Raw genomic sequence first — 14,409 nt, 5'->3', positions numbered from 1 at the left:
TGTTTCCCCTCTGCCAGGCTTAGGCACAGCAGCAGCAGCCCTCACTGATGATGGGGTTTAGATCCATGTAACTCTAAACTGACTTGCTTTACTCCAGCTCCTTGCGACTAGGATTGCTTCCCTTAACATATCAAAGAAGAACATACGTTTAAATAAGATTGGAAAACGTTTATTGAATATATGAGAAATAATTGTGTACAACTGAAAACGCTGGCAGCATTAAGATAAATTCAACTACGTAAATAAGTTTTGATGGATATAATAATGGAAAACCGATTGGTATAGTTTTTGTAAAATATGCAGGGATATAAGATATGTAAAATGAACCATGGAAAGAGAAGAGAAGTCACTGATATCTTAAGGATGGATAATGTTTATCTGAAATTGTAAAACAGAAAATTTAGTAAAAATCATATAAAAAGAAGAAGAAGAAGATTGCTTCCTTAACTAGTACTGAAAAACAGAAGTTTTAGGTCACACTAAGTTAGCATTTGAGAACATTTTATACTATTATTTTTTGTCTTTATTCTGTTGGGTTAATTTATTAGCATTATAAGCATAGAGAACCTTTGACCAAGATATCTCTTTCTATCATTTATGTAGTAAAACCTTTTATTTTTCGGAGAGGGCATGTCAGGGTAGTTGTGTTTCTTCTTACAGCAAAACCCAGCAAAGGGTCTTGTGCCAGTAGAAGTGTTGAGCAATATTCTTCATAGTTATATGAGGAATCAGAGGCAAGATACGATTTGGATCTATACATATATTGGCATTTGAAATGAATTTTATACAGAACTTAGTAAGTTATTGATAATCATATAGTTAGGGGGGCAATAATATTACATATATATTTATATAAGAATGAATGGAAGTGTAACTAATTATACTTAATGTACTATTTTATATCTTTGTTTTTATTGTAGTTTTCTACTTCTAAATTTATTTTTATTTGCAAATTATCTATTTGTTTATTTATTCTTTCTTCACTTTATTTTGTACAAGTGAAATTCTCTCAAATATTAAAAACAAACAAACCATGGATTACTTCAGTCTTGTTCATGAATTTGAGTGAATAGGGAGGGGCATGGATGCAAAGCTCTCTGCTCACAAACACCAATTCCAATTTTGCATGGAGATTCAACCGAACACACTTAGAAATCACTTCATGATCAGGAATCCTGCATTTTCAGGATTTTCAGTCCAGGGAGGCTTATAAGTGTATTCACCCGAAGGCAGTTAGAATCCGTCCTCAGACTTACAATTCCCCTTCCAGGCTCTGGTATATAATGAAAGTAAACAATGTTAAAAAGTGAGATTTGTATCTGAATGCGGTTAAATGAAGGAAAGAAAAACCAAGGCCAAACAAGAGGTGCTGGCTGTGTGTTATGTCCCTAATTGTCATTTTGCAGAGGATTTTCTCCTCTTTTTCAGCGTAAAAAAGAAAAGAAAAAGAGTTTAGGGTGTTAGAATGACACACAGAAGGAATAAATGAGTCAAGACACTTGAGACATGGATGGCTTGCTTATGATTTTGTGCTGCTAAAAATGTGGCTGCAGTACTTGCTATTTCTGTAAAACCAAGTCAAGAGTTCAGTCAAAGTCTCACAGCCGCCTTGTGCAATGTAATTCAAGACCCATCCGTCAGTCGACAATTTCCAGTGTTTATAAACCAGTCTTCATTGCTGCTGAAGCAAATGTGCGCCATTTCTAGATTATCCACCGTCACAGTAATGATCCAAAGAAATGTTTCAGTGATGTCCCTTGAGTCCTTTAATACATTAAAAAAAACAACACAAAAAACAACTTTTTCAGAAAATGGTAGGGTAGGTAATGAGGTTGCGATTAAAAATAGGACAGGACAGGAAAGGAAACTGTCATTAACTCTGACAATGGTTATTTATGCTGGAATGCCTCATGGGTCAAAAATGAGAGACACTTGCAAGCAACACAAGAACACTTGAGATTTGGCGATGTAACAAAAGAGCAGGTAGACATGTGCAGACGATATTTTGGTCTCTACAGCCATGAAGTTCCCCAATAATATGCTTATAATATGAATTTTCACTGAGATTTCCGCTTTGGATCCAATGCTAACACTTTATGTTAGGATTGGATGGGGGGAGATTAATAGTGCTGTTACAAGTGTCTACATTAGGGCATCCTCTGCCTGCTATTTGATGGGTGAACCTGCAGCCACCAATCTGCCAGGACAAGTGATGTAATTGTCACTTCATCTCCCTCACATTCCAACAGACAATCAAGGCCCAGAGCATCACTAGGGATGGAGCAGATATTTGATTCAGTTTGCATTTAAAGACAAAGCTCTTTCCAAAACAATATGCAAGGCGAAAGACAGCCATCCTTCAAAATTCACATTTCTTCCAATTTTGCAATGCTGTTCTCCAGCCAAGTAATGTGTTAATAAATGTATATACTAAGGTAAAGTTTGCATAACATGGATATATTAGTGGGAAAACCATACAGAAATGAATAATATATATTGTGAGAAATTGCTTTGCAAAAAAAAGGGGGGGGGCTATATGAGGCAAAATTGTATACAATGAGGTTTCCACTTTGCTTTTTTTAATCATTCCACAAAAAGCTTGAACTTCAGAATGCTGGCCCCAAGAAATTACTAGTTTTGCCCCAGAAACAGTTTTGCCCCAGAAACAGAAATCTGAGAAACCTGTGATTGCTATCGTAAATGCACATTTGATGGTTTCCAATACAAATTAACAAGTGTGTTTGTTCATTAAGACATGAGAGATGTTCAGAAATCGACAAGTGGCAGAATTACTATCTTGGGGAGCAAGGGGGGAGAAGCATTTTTTTTTTAACTTGACTCAGATTTCCTACATGATACTTTGTTTGAGGGATGATGCTATATAATTTGTGAAGGTAAATTACAATGGTGATTAGACAATCATTTTATTTTGAAGGATAATTAACTTGTGCTACAAATTAATCACATAACATCTAAGTGAAAAGCTGTTTATGGTTCCAGCAATACAGATTGTCATGCCCAGGGGCACAGCAATTAAGCATACATTAAAGTAATGGGAGAACAGAGCAGAAAGTGTTGGTGAAAGTTGTCTCCATTTCAACCAGACCTTAAATTGGCTTACATACTGGGGAAGAGCTTACTTTTCAAATTCTCTTATTGCCTTGGGATTCCTATTGATTTGTCCTGGTATATCCCCAGGTTGCCGGAACATCATTACAACATCAGTGATAATGTCCAACATTGTGCTAATCTTTGCACAATTAAGTGCCGCCAGTTAAGCCAAGGATGAGATCTTGGCACAAAAATCGTTACAACATCAGCATAATGTTCAGCATTGTTCTAATATTTGCCCTTTTAAGGACGAGAAGAGACAGATGTCACTGGGTTAATTAGGGTCACTTAAGTTTAACAAAGTGCAACCTTGCAGCAATCCTCACATAGTATGGGCTAGTGTTGTCCTGCAACATGTTTAGATTGCAACACTAATATAGGAGCTGTCTTGTGGATAACTCCTTCGAGTTAGGGCAAGATTGACCCAACTCTGATTTCACTGGCCATACTTTTTCAGGTGATGAGGGGGACCTTCCTCAATGACTTCCTGCTCTGGACCCATGACTCTGGGTGAGTGGAATAAGCTAGAGCCAAATGAGATCTGTACTTTGTCCCACAATGCTGAAGGGTACTTCTCAGAAAGAAAAAAAAGGAGAGACATCACCTTGGCAACAATGGCCCATATAGTTAAAGCTATGGTTTCCCCAGTAGTGATGTATGGAAGGGAGAACTGGACCATAAAGAAGGCTGATCACCGAAGAATTGATGCTTTTTAATTATGGTGCTGGAGGAGACTCTTGACAGTCCCATGGACTGCAAGAAGATCAAACCTATCCATTCTGAAGGAAATCAGCCCTGAGTGCTCACTGGAAGGACAGATCCTGAAGCTGAGGCTCCAATACTTTGGCCACCTCATGAGAGGAGAAGACTCCCTGGAAAAGACCCTGATGTGGCAAAGATGGAGTGCACAAGGAGAAGGGGACGACAGAGGACAAGATGGTTGGATAGTGTTCTCGAAGCTACCAGCATGAGTTTGACCTGCGGGAGGCAGTGGAAGACAGAAGTGCCTGGCATGCTCTGGTCCATGGGGTCACGAAGAGTCGGACACGACTAAACGACTAAACAACAAAAATTCTCAGAGATCCCACACTAAGCATACCCCCTGCACACCTCTGTTTGCAGCCCTGGCTATATTCCCAACCTGGTTCCATCCAGATATCTCCAACTTCCATCAGCCCAAGCAAGCATGGTTAATGCTGGTCAGGGATGACAGAAGTTGTAGATCAAAATGTCTGGAGACCACAGGTTGGAGATGCTGTTCTGTTCCATCTACTTCCTCAACTCACTGCACCATAAACTCAGCTCCCACCCAGTTTCTGCATAGACCTTTCTTTCAGAACAAAAGTGGGATTCAAATAGCTTGGCACAGAAGGCTGATCTCTCCTTTTTGGCTAGCTTGATTCTAGGCAACTTAGATATAAATCTCACAATATTCACTGGGGCTGATTTCCAAGTATCCAGTGGAAGGATTGCAGCCATAATGCTCTTTTGGAACCAAGTGCTGCCTGTCCAATGTGTGGCCAGTTTTAGTTTTCTTTTAGTCTCACAGCCTTCTTCCTGCCACCACATCTGGCATCCAGCCCAATACCTTCCTGCTACCTTTTCCTTAGGCACTGATTAGCCTGCCCTCATAACATTACCTGGCAGTTGTGACTTCTTGCCTTAGAGGGCAAATTTGACACAGTGCTAATTGTAGAAATGCAAACAGCAGCTTTCAGCAAAGTGATTTTTGTCACTGAGAGATATTATTATTATTATTATTATTATTATTATTATTATTCAGAATGCAGCAGCTGGAGTAAAATGCAGCAGTTTATGGGACAGCCAACACCATGTAACACCTCTGCTAAGACACTTGCATTATCTGCTTGTGTGCTCCTGGACCAGGTTTAAGGTTCTTTTGTCGATATGTGAGGTCTTGAACAACTTGGGACCAGGATATCTTAGACTTTATAACACAGCTTCGTCACTGAGATCTTCCAGAGGAGCACTGTGAGTTGTCCAAAATGTTGCAGAGCCCTGACTTCATCACCTAGAAGTCAAACATTTAGTATTCCATGCCGTGGAACAGTCTTCCAGCAGAGATTCAGTAGGCAATCTTACTTTTGACTTTCACTACATCTCTGCAAGACCTTTTTCTGTGCTGACAGGCTTTTGTAGCTGTTTAATTTTTAATTTGCTGATTAGCTAGTCACTGTAGCAATTATCTGTACTGGTTTTTAATGATGTTTTAGGGCCACACATTCCCTGATACTTTATGACATCGTAGTATACAACTGCTTTTGTAAATAAAGAAAACAGACCTAATAATATTTACTCAGCACTTTTGACACAAAGGCATTTCAAATCAATTTAAGAATAGAATTAACAAGGCACGTGAACACCAAATCTAAGAACCAGAGGAACAGAAGAAGCTAAAATGCTCATACATTAAAAAAAATGTGAAAATACAGCTCCTCCCCACTTTACCAATAGGCTTAAACTTCTCATCACTTCCCCGCAAACTTCCTTGCAGGATTCCAAGACTTAATAGGTTGGCTGCTATTTGCAAAACATAAATGTGCACATTATGTGCATTTGCCCAACTGCAGGCCAGTTCTATAGCAAGATCCACTGGAATGTGCAGGTTAGGATCCAGTGAATCTCCAACTGAGCTAAAGAGTTCCCAGATTAACTCTTGATTTAGCTGAAGATACATTAACATATCTCCCGCATCCTGGCTCAGCCGGGACCCAGTCGGGTAAGCCGAGCCTAAAGCCCTAACAAAGGAGCATTCCGAGGGCATGGCAGGGGTGGGACCAGAGAGGGCAAACAGACTGTATCCTAAACCCATTCAGCTCAATTACATGACCTAGCAATGATTCTAGATTCAGGTAGGTAGCCGTGTTGGTCTGACGTAGCTGAAATAATAATAATAATAAATAGTCCAGTAGCACCTTAGAGACTATTTTAAAGGCTCGTTTTGCTCCTGCCAGGCTTAAGTTTGGCTGAGTCAGCAAGCACAATTTAAATGGCTAAACAGATAAAAGCAAAACCACCTCACAGAAAAACAAAAAGACTATGTAAACAGGTAAGGTTTTACATGTGAATAAATGTTGCAAAAGCACTATGCCACTTTTTAAAAAACAAACAAACAAAGTCAAAGTATCTGCAGGAGTAATGGGAAGAGTTCATATTTGTGATAGATAGATGAAGAAAGATAGAAAGATAGATGATAGATAGATAGATGATAGATGATAGATAGATAGATAGATAGATAGATGATATAGATAGATGATAGATAGATAGATAGATAGATAGATGATAGATAGATAGATGATAGATAGATAGATAGATATAGATGATAGATGATATAGATAGAGATAGATAGATAGATAGATAGATAGATAGACAGACAGACAGACAGACAGACAGACAGACAGACATATTAGAATGAGCCCCATTTCTTTCAAACCACAGTTTGAAGCAGCTTAGGCCAACAGCAGTTAAATGCAAGGCTAACTTTGTTAAAGATGGCTTCATAGTTTGACTCTAGGAAGGAGTGGCTCCGTGAGGGAATGGCCCATGTATCTAAAATGGTTTTGCAAGCTCACCTTCAGTGCAGACTATTAGGCAAAATTTTCAGGGCACTGATTGGAACTTTTCAAGTGCTTACTTTGTGGCCACCATAACGTGATGTACTGATTTTATATGGAGTAAAAATGAAAGCAAAGAAAGCCCATTTGACACATGCTGTGAGGTGTTTCCTGTGGCTCTTGCTACTCACTGCAGATTCCTCACCTTATTTCACCCTCAGCAGGGGCCTAATGTGTGCTGACAAAAGATGGGCTCACATCTGGCTCACTTCAGCAAAGTGAATTATTTCCCGCACCATGGTGCCACATCTCTTAGGAGTAAGTTCTGTTGAGTTCAGTAAGGCACACTTCCAAATACGTATGATGTGACGATTGGAGTACAAGGCAGATAAAAGGCCTATTGCATAAATCCTCACGGTGTTGTTGACTTGGCTCTAAGAGGCGAGTTTCAAAGGCCTTAGCTTTCCCAAGCATTGTTTCCAAAAAACACATACACCATTATCATATTTTAGGCCTACAAAATTTTGCATATTTTAGGCCACAAAATTTAGCTTGTGAGTAGTGTTGGGCACATGGCACATGTCTGTGAATGGCTGTCAAAATAGCTTAGCTGGCAATGTGCTAGACCAGTGGTTCTCAAACTTGTTTTCTTTGGGCCACACTTTTAGAATCACAATTTGCATGTGCCATGTTGAATTTTTTTATTGATATGAACTACAGTGTAAAACAACAACTTTTAGCAGTGCTTGAGTCTAACAACTACTTTATAGCATGATCATGGGACATTCGGAAAGTATAAAACAATGCAGTGACATAAGAGCATGAAACTTACCTTATTTCTTTCTTTCTTTCTTTCTTTCTTTCTTTCTTTCTTTCTTTCTTTCTTTCTTTCGTTTCTCAGGAGGGCCCTAGTTCATATGTGCAGAAGGTTCTACACAGAATACGCCTAAACATTTAAAGCACACATAATTCAAATTTAAAGTGTGTATAACACACATTCAAAGTGCATGGCTTCCCTCAAAGATTCCTGGAGACTGTAGATTGTTTAAGGTGCTGGGAAGCGGGGCTCTGGACTTTTGCCTCAGAGACTGGCTCTGACAGCATCAGCTTGTGATGAATTCTAGGCAACTTTTATAAAATTAAATGGGGGGGGGGGGAGAGACAGAGAGACCCAAGTTAAATTACACCCTTACAGCTGCATAATAGTATGAGGTAGCAAAAGAAACAGCTCTCTCTCTAACTAGTTGCATAAAACCACATTTAAGGTGCACAGACTTGTAAATAAAATTGCAATACACAATTTATTTTCCTATTTTCTGTCCACAATTAAGTACTTCTATGCACCTTGTTTTTCACGGTTATTAAGCTTTGTCCTGTCTAAATTTAATTGGGGTCGTTCAGTTCAGAATTATGTCTACTGTGTTTACCACCGATGCCTGAAATAACTCAGATTTGGAGTTCAAATTGTTCTGCCATCAGGTCTTAACTCTTCATAAAATAAATGGTCTGTCATTGGGTTTCTCTTTATGTCTTACAAGAGTTAGCTGCTAATTACACAAGCACACATCTATAGTCTAGTATTTCTAAGTAAAACAAATTGTGAAATATAATCCTGTATTGGGCAATTCTGACTCTCCGTAGTGGCAATGCACTCCCCACACTTCCCATTCCCATATCCTTATAAAACACTCATTCTACATACTGAGTGATTACTGTTATAGCTCCACTGTTGGTAAAATGAGTTTGCGCATATGGATGTGGTGATACCAAAGCAATCTTGGAGAGGAGGTGGGGGGAGGGGGACAAATGGACCACAAGAACATAATACTAATAATACTACTATAACTAGATAGGTAAAGGACCCCTGGATGGTTAAGTCCAGTCAAAGGTGACTATGGGGTGCAGTGCTCATCTCCATTTTCAGGCTGAGGGAGCTGGCATTTGTCCACAGACAGCTTTCTGGATCATGTTGCTAAACCGCTTGCAGTGAACCAGGGAACTTGATTTGAATGTATTGACCTTTAATAGATGTGAAGTAAGATGTGAACCGCTTCTGGCACACAGAGGACGGAGACGAAAGCCAGAGCGCACAGAAATGCTGTTTACCTACTGCAGCGGTACCTATTTATCTACTTGCACTGGCGTGCTTTTGAACTGCTAGGTTGGCAGGAGCTGGGACAGAGCAACGGGAGCTCACCCCATCACAGGGATTCGAACCGCCAACCTTCTGATTGGCAAGCCCAAGAGGCTCCGTGGTTTAGACCGCAGAGTCACCTGCTTCCCACTACTATTACTAATAACAATACAACTGCCCATATACCTCAGAATCAAGACACTAGACGGCAACTGGGATTAAAGGGTCAAAATTTTATCAATATTGCAATCAAGGATCTGCAACAGACTGACCCATAACCTCATTGGGGAAGGACCTTCAATATCCTATTGACTGACCACTTCCATATCAAAGCCAGTCAAAGCCTCCTATGGTCTTCACTGTGCACCATGTAGGGAGAGGAGAGGAGAACATTGTTCCAGGCTTGAGCCAGAAGAGTGTAAATATTGCAGTTCAATACAGTACAACATAGAATCAAAACCCCAGTAAAGCACCATCTCCCACTGTTTCCCTCCAGCATCTAATATAAGTGTGTGTTAATCTGAATCTACGATATAGTTAATCTCTGTAGATCATGGCATGAGTCATGTCAAATGACATGACTTAAATATGACATGAGATTCTCCATCTTGAAATACTTTCCATCTATTAAAGGTCAACACATTCAGACCAGGTTCCCTAGTTCGCTTTACGGATAGGTATTCTTTCCTTCCCCACTCCCTCTCTAATTCTTGGGTGGGATTATGGCACACCTCTCATGCGCACATTTCTGTTGGATTTTTTAATTGTTAGGGAATATCTCCACACAATCCAAGGGTCCCTATTTTCTAGGGACAGTCTCAGATTTACAGAAGCTGTCCCTGTTTCTGATTTGATCACTGAAAGTCTTGCTTTTCCTTAGAACCTCCCTAATTTCATTGGAGAAATCTTGGAGGGTATGGAGTTATCTGACCCCTGAGTCATCTGATGGCAGCCCTGTACAGCAAAGTTGTTGTTGTTGTTGTTGTTGATGATGATGATGATGGCAGCCCTGTACAGCAAAGTTGTTGTTGTTGTTGTTGTTGTTGGCAGCCCTGCACAGCAAAGTTGTTGTTGTTGTTGTTGTTGTTAGTTGTAAGCTGCCCAGAGTGACTAGGGCAACTAGTCAGATGGGTGGGGTATAAATAGTAAAATGATGATGGAGGTGATGCTGCTGATGTGGATGGAATAGGAGGTCCCTATTTTCATTGGAGAAATGTTGGAGGGTACGTCTTTCATTCTTCAGATCAAGGTTTATGTGTGCGTAGGTACTGCTGCCTGCTTAAACTGTAATCTTGCAGCATTTGTATACTTTGTCACTTTTATTTCGTGTAATAAACCAAGCTTTCTTTACTTCTCTGTGTGAGAGCTTCTTGTGGGCATAGGATTAAGGGGAAAACACATGCACAGAGACAGGTTCATGCTATATCTCCAGCAGAAGAGACTAAACCCATCAGCAGTGTGTACATGAACATACATGAGTGCTGGCTGTGTACATGTGAGTCCAGGTACACACTTGCAACACTTCTAACACGGCTAATAGCCACTGTTAGTCCTCTCTTCTCTGAACACAAGAAGACCCCCATCCAGCTATCACAGTGCCCCCCCCCCCCAAATGCCTGCAAGTAGAATCTAAGTGCAAGTGTGCTCTCCTGAACTGTGATTTCTAGCAGCTGGTATTTGGAGGCATACTTGTCTTCTCGATGAATTCATGGTGATTAGCCGAGTGCTTGTGAAATGTTTGGCCATTGCCCAAGAAGCAAAGAAACCAACAGAAGCTGAATCTAATAAAGTCTCAGATTTACTGCCTATAAATCCCTTGGCGCTGCAGTGATGATGGGCGTTTTCAGACTAGTCCTTCAGATGCTCTAATTCCATTTCTGCTTTCAGCTCATGATTACTCACTGTGTTGACATGATGAGAGGGAGGGGACGTGAAGTAATCGACCAACCTAGCTCCTCTCTTTTTTCCCTCACCAAAAAAGACCTTTGGCTGCTGTAGCCTAGTGAATTCTCTGAACTAACTCAGGTAGTGAAGACCAAGTTCTTCAAAATCACATTAGTTCACACTGAAGGTTTTTGTAAATCTAAGTTTGAATACTTATCCACAAGAGCAATAATAGCCAGTGATATTTTTCTTTAAAAAAGAGGTGCCAGAACTCTCCATGAACAATGGCATCCATCTGAGAGATGTTGGAACTGAGTTCCAGTGAGTTCTGGCTGGGGGGGGAGGGGGAGCCCTGATTATAATAACATAAAAAGTTACCCACCTGAAGTTACCTTAAACCCAGGTCAATGCATAATCCAGAAGAGGTTCACTCACTGAGAGGCACTGTAGAAGGAGAAGAAGAAGAAGAAGAAGAAGAAGAAGAAGAAGAAGAAGAAGAGGAGTTTGGATTTGATATCCCGCCTTTCACTCCCTTTAAGGAGTCTCAAAGCGGCTAACATTCTCCTTTCCCTTCCTCCCCCACAACAAACACTCTGTGAGGTGAGTGGGGCTGAGAGACTTCAGAGAAGTGTGACTGGCCCAAGGTCACCCAGCAGCTGCATGTGGAGGAGCGGAGACGCGAACCCAGTTCCCCAGATTACGAGTCCACCGCTCTTAAGCACTACACCACACTGGTGTTTGCTACCTGGCAATGGTGTTGCTGCCTCTTAAAAAGAGGAGGGGTAAGGTGGCAGGGAGGTCAAGGTAGTGCATCATGCTCTTCATTCAAAACGACAGAAACTCATTAAACAGAATCATGCACAAATGTCTCATTACTGTGCATTGTGCATGAAGTTTTCCCCTACATGGACATTGATTATATTCTCAAAACAATTGTCTCTTGGGGACATGTAGCTAGAAAAGCAAATATGTGGCTTTTTACATAGGGAACTCACCACTTAAGAAGAGCATGTCGGATCAAGCCAATGCCCCGTGTAGTTCAGCTCTCACATGGGCCTGAACACAACAACACTCTCATCATTTCTAGCAACAGACTTTCAGAGGTAGGAGTGTCAATATGGCCCCATGACTGTGGGTGCCAAAGGCTATGGATGCCATGCAGTGTCCATGGCCCTGGCACTAAAATTTGTGGGTGCCCAGCCCCTTCATGGGGAATTTTGTGGGTGCTTGGGGACCCAGGGCTCCAGGGAGTTGGAACCAATATTCAGAGGCACCTCTAAGAGTGGCATCAGTAATAATTCCAGAAAATCTCCCCCTTTCTTTTAAAATTATGTTTATTTCTATATCCACAGCATGCCTCTGATAACTAATCATTAGACTGTTATATTTGATTGATCTATTTCATTATATGTTTTCCCTGTACTTTAATACCCCATTAAAAATGACAATGTTCCCACAGCATTACCACTATGTCAGTAGCAATCTATTCACAATATACTCCCTACAAAGTATTCACAAGTTTTGCCATATTCCTTCCCTTCCACAGAGTGGTAACTTTCATTAATATTGATATCTGAAGAGACATCTCCCATGTTTTAGTTGTACATGTGGGAAACCAACCCACAATATTTCCATTAGATTAAAAGAATGTTCAAATAGCTGCAGCACATAAAATGAGGTCTGTTTGTGGAGCACCACAAAGTGATTTGTCATGAAGCAAATAAAACTTGTGGAGAGATGCTGCGAAGGTTTCGCACTGCAAAGTTATAAATATGGACTGCAGAATTTCCAGACCTATAATGGCAAATGGGCAGCGATGGCTGGTGCTCATTTGCACTGGTAAAGCAGAAGGCCAGGAGACCAGCAGTAGGTGGTCAGAGCCAATGACAGTGATAACCACCCCCAGCTGGTTGTATGTAAAACAGCAGAAAGTTAGAGGCTGGCAGAGGGAAGACTGATGTTGATGGGGCAGTGCACCACTGCTAGACAAGCCTCCACTAGTCTACACTCAAAGTAACAGAGAAAGAGATGGAACAGAGAGACAAATAAGGAGCAATTCTTTACATTGGCTGCTATTCTATACCCACTTCCCTGCGAGAAAGCTCCATTAAACTCAGTAGAATTTATGAGATGACAGGTGCAGGATTGTGCTCATAAAAATCGTATTGATACAGTGGTTCTTCATGGCATTGTTCCACTTTATATTGCAGATAGAGGATGATATGTTTAAATATTCTCCTGTGCTTCTTGTTGGTGGCATTTTAGCACACCTGAAAAGGACTGGGCTAAAGCGTGTTCTCCTTCAGGGAGAGCACGTGTTGCGGTGGGGTCTACTGAGCCACCCCTCTGTTACCAGGCAAGGTCTCTAAAGATGGCCTGGGGCAGTGATTGGTTCACTGGGTTGCTGGGGTAAAAGTTATGTTGCAATTTTGGTGGGAGGGGTAAAAAGCTTTAAATACTCTGCACGCAGCCTTGTACTTTCTCTTTTGCTGCGTGCAACGGATCACCCGCCCACCCGCCCTAGAGTAAGGGGTTGTTGCGTTGGCCTTGCTATGCCTGTCATGGGGGTCATCTGCCTTTGAGCAGGGGCCTGGTAGGAATTTTTCCACCTGGCAAATTGGCTGGCTGGGTGGTTTTTGCCTACTGCGTAGCAAATCGTCACAACTTGTAAGGTTGTGGTTAGGCATTGGTTATAAATCTGGTGGAGGAGGGGTCAGGATAGGCTGTGCCTGCCCCTCCATGGTTGCTGCGGAAAGGGAATTCCGTTGGAGGAGGGGTCAGGATAGGCTGTGCCTGCCCCTCCATGGTTGCTGCGGAAAGGGAATTCCGTTAAAGGAATCCTGGGGCTTGCCATCTTTTCGTCCAATCCCTGGAATGGGACTAGGGCCGGCAAGCCTTCGGGGAGCAGGCGGGTGAGAGTTGAGGGTCTGTGTCTCAGCTCCAATTCCTCCCCGACTTGCTTTCCCCCGCACTGTCTTTCGGTGGTGCCCGGAAGTCAGTTCTGTCCCCAGGCGGGGGGACAGATAGTCTTAACCAATGCCTAAACAACCACTCACGGTTTGTATTTGAATAAAGTTGTGGCCAAAATCATGCCAAAAATCTTAAACAAAAATTACTTGTCTGTTGTGAGTTATTTGGGGGGTGGATTGGGGACCTCGACACGCAAAACCATTTTTTCCAGCAGAAACTCACCAAAACTCAGTTCTGGCAGCAGAGGTGCCAACATGAATAAAATATTGGGGGGGGGGGGCAGTTAAGCCCCACCTGCATAATCAATTACATTACACAGTAAACACACACCATTTGAATGGCAATGCCCATCAGCATTGGGGGGCCCTAACCCCCTCAAATATTTTATTGGGGAGCAAAGCCCCCTCAGCCTCTAGGAGTTGGTTTCTATGTCCAGCACCTTTCAGGTGGGTTCTGGCACCTCTCAATGTGTTTACGTGGAGCAACATTCTAGCAATCCACCTTCATTCTGAAGTAGTGCAGTTTCAAGAGAAGGACATTGTCCTGTTTGCTTTCAACACGTGGATTTGCTCTTTAAAATATTTTAGGGAAATGTGAGAGTGTGGGCCATCTGGGAGAAGCAAAAGAAATTAGGAGAAATTAGGATGCAGTTATAAAAAGATTAAGAAGAGCCTGCAGGATCAGGCCATTGGCTCCTTGTGTCCAGTGCCAATGGGAAGCCACAAAGCAAGACCA

Source organism: Podarcis tiliguerta, assembly GCF_965153285.1.
Source record: "Podarcis tiliguerta genome assembly, chromosome: 4".
NCBI classification, from domain to species: domain Eukaryota; kingdom Metazoa; phylum Chordata; class Lepidosauria; order Squamata; family Lacertidae; genus Podarcis; species Podarcis tiliguerta.
Note: the sequence above shows the minus strand (reverse complement) of the source record.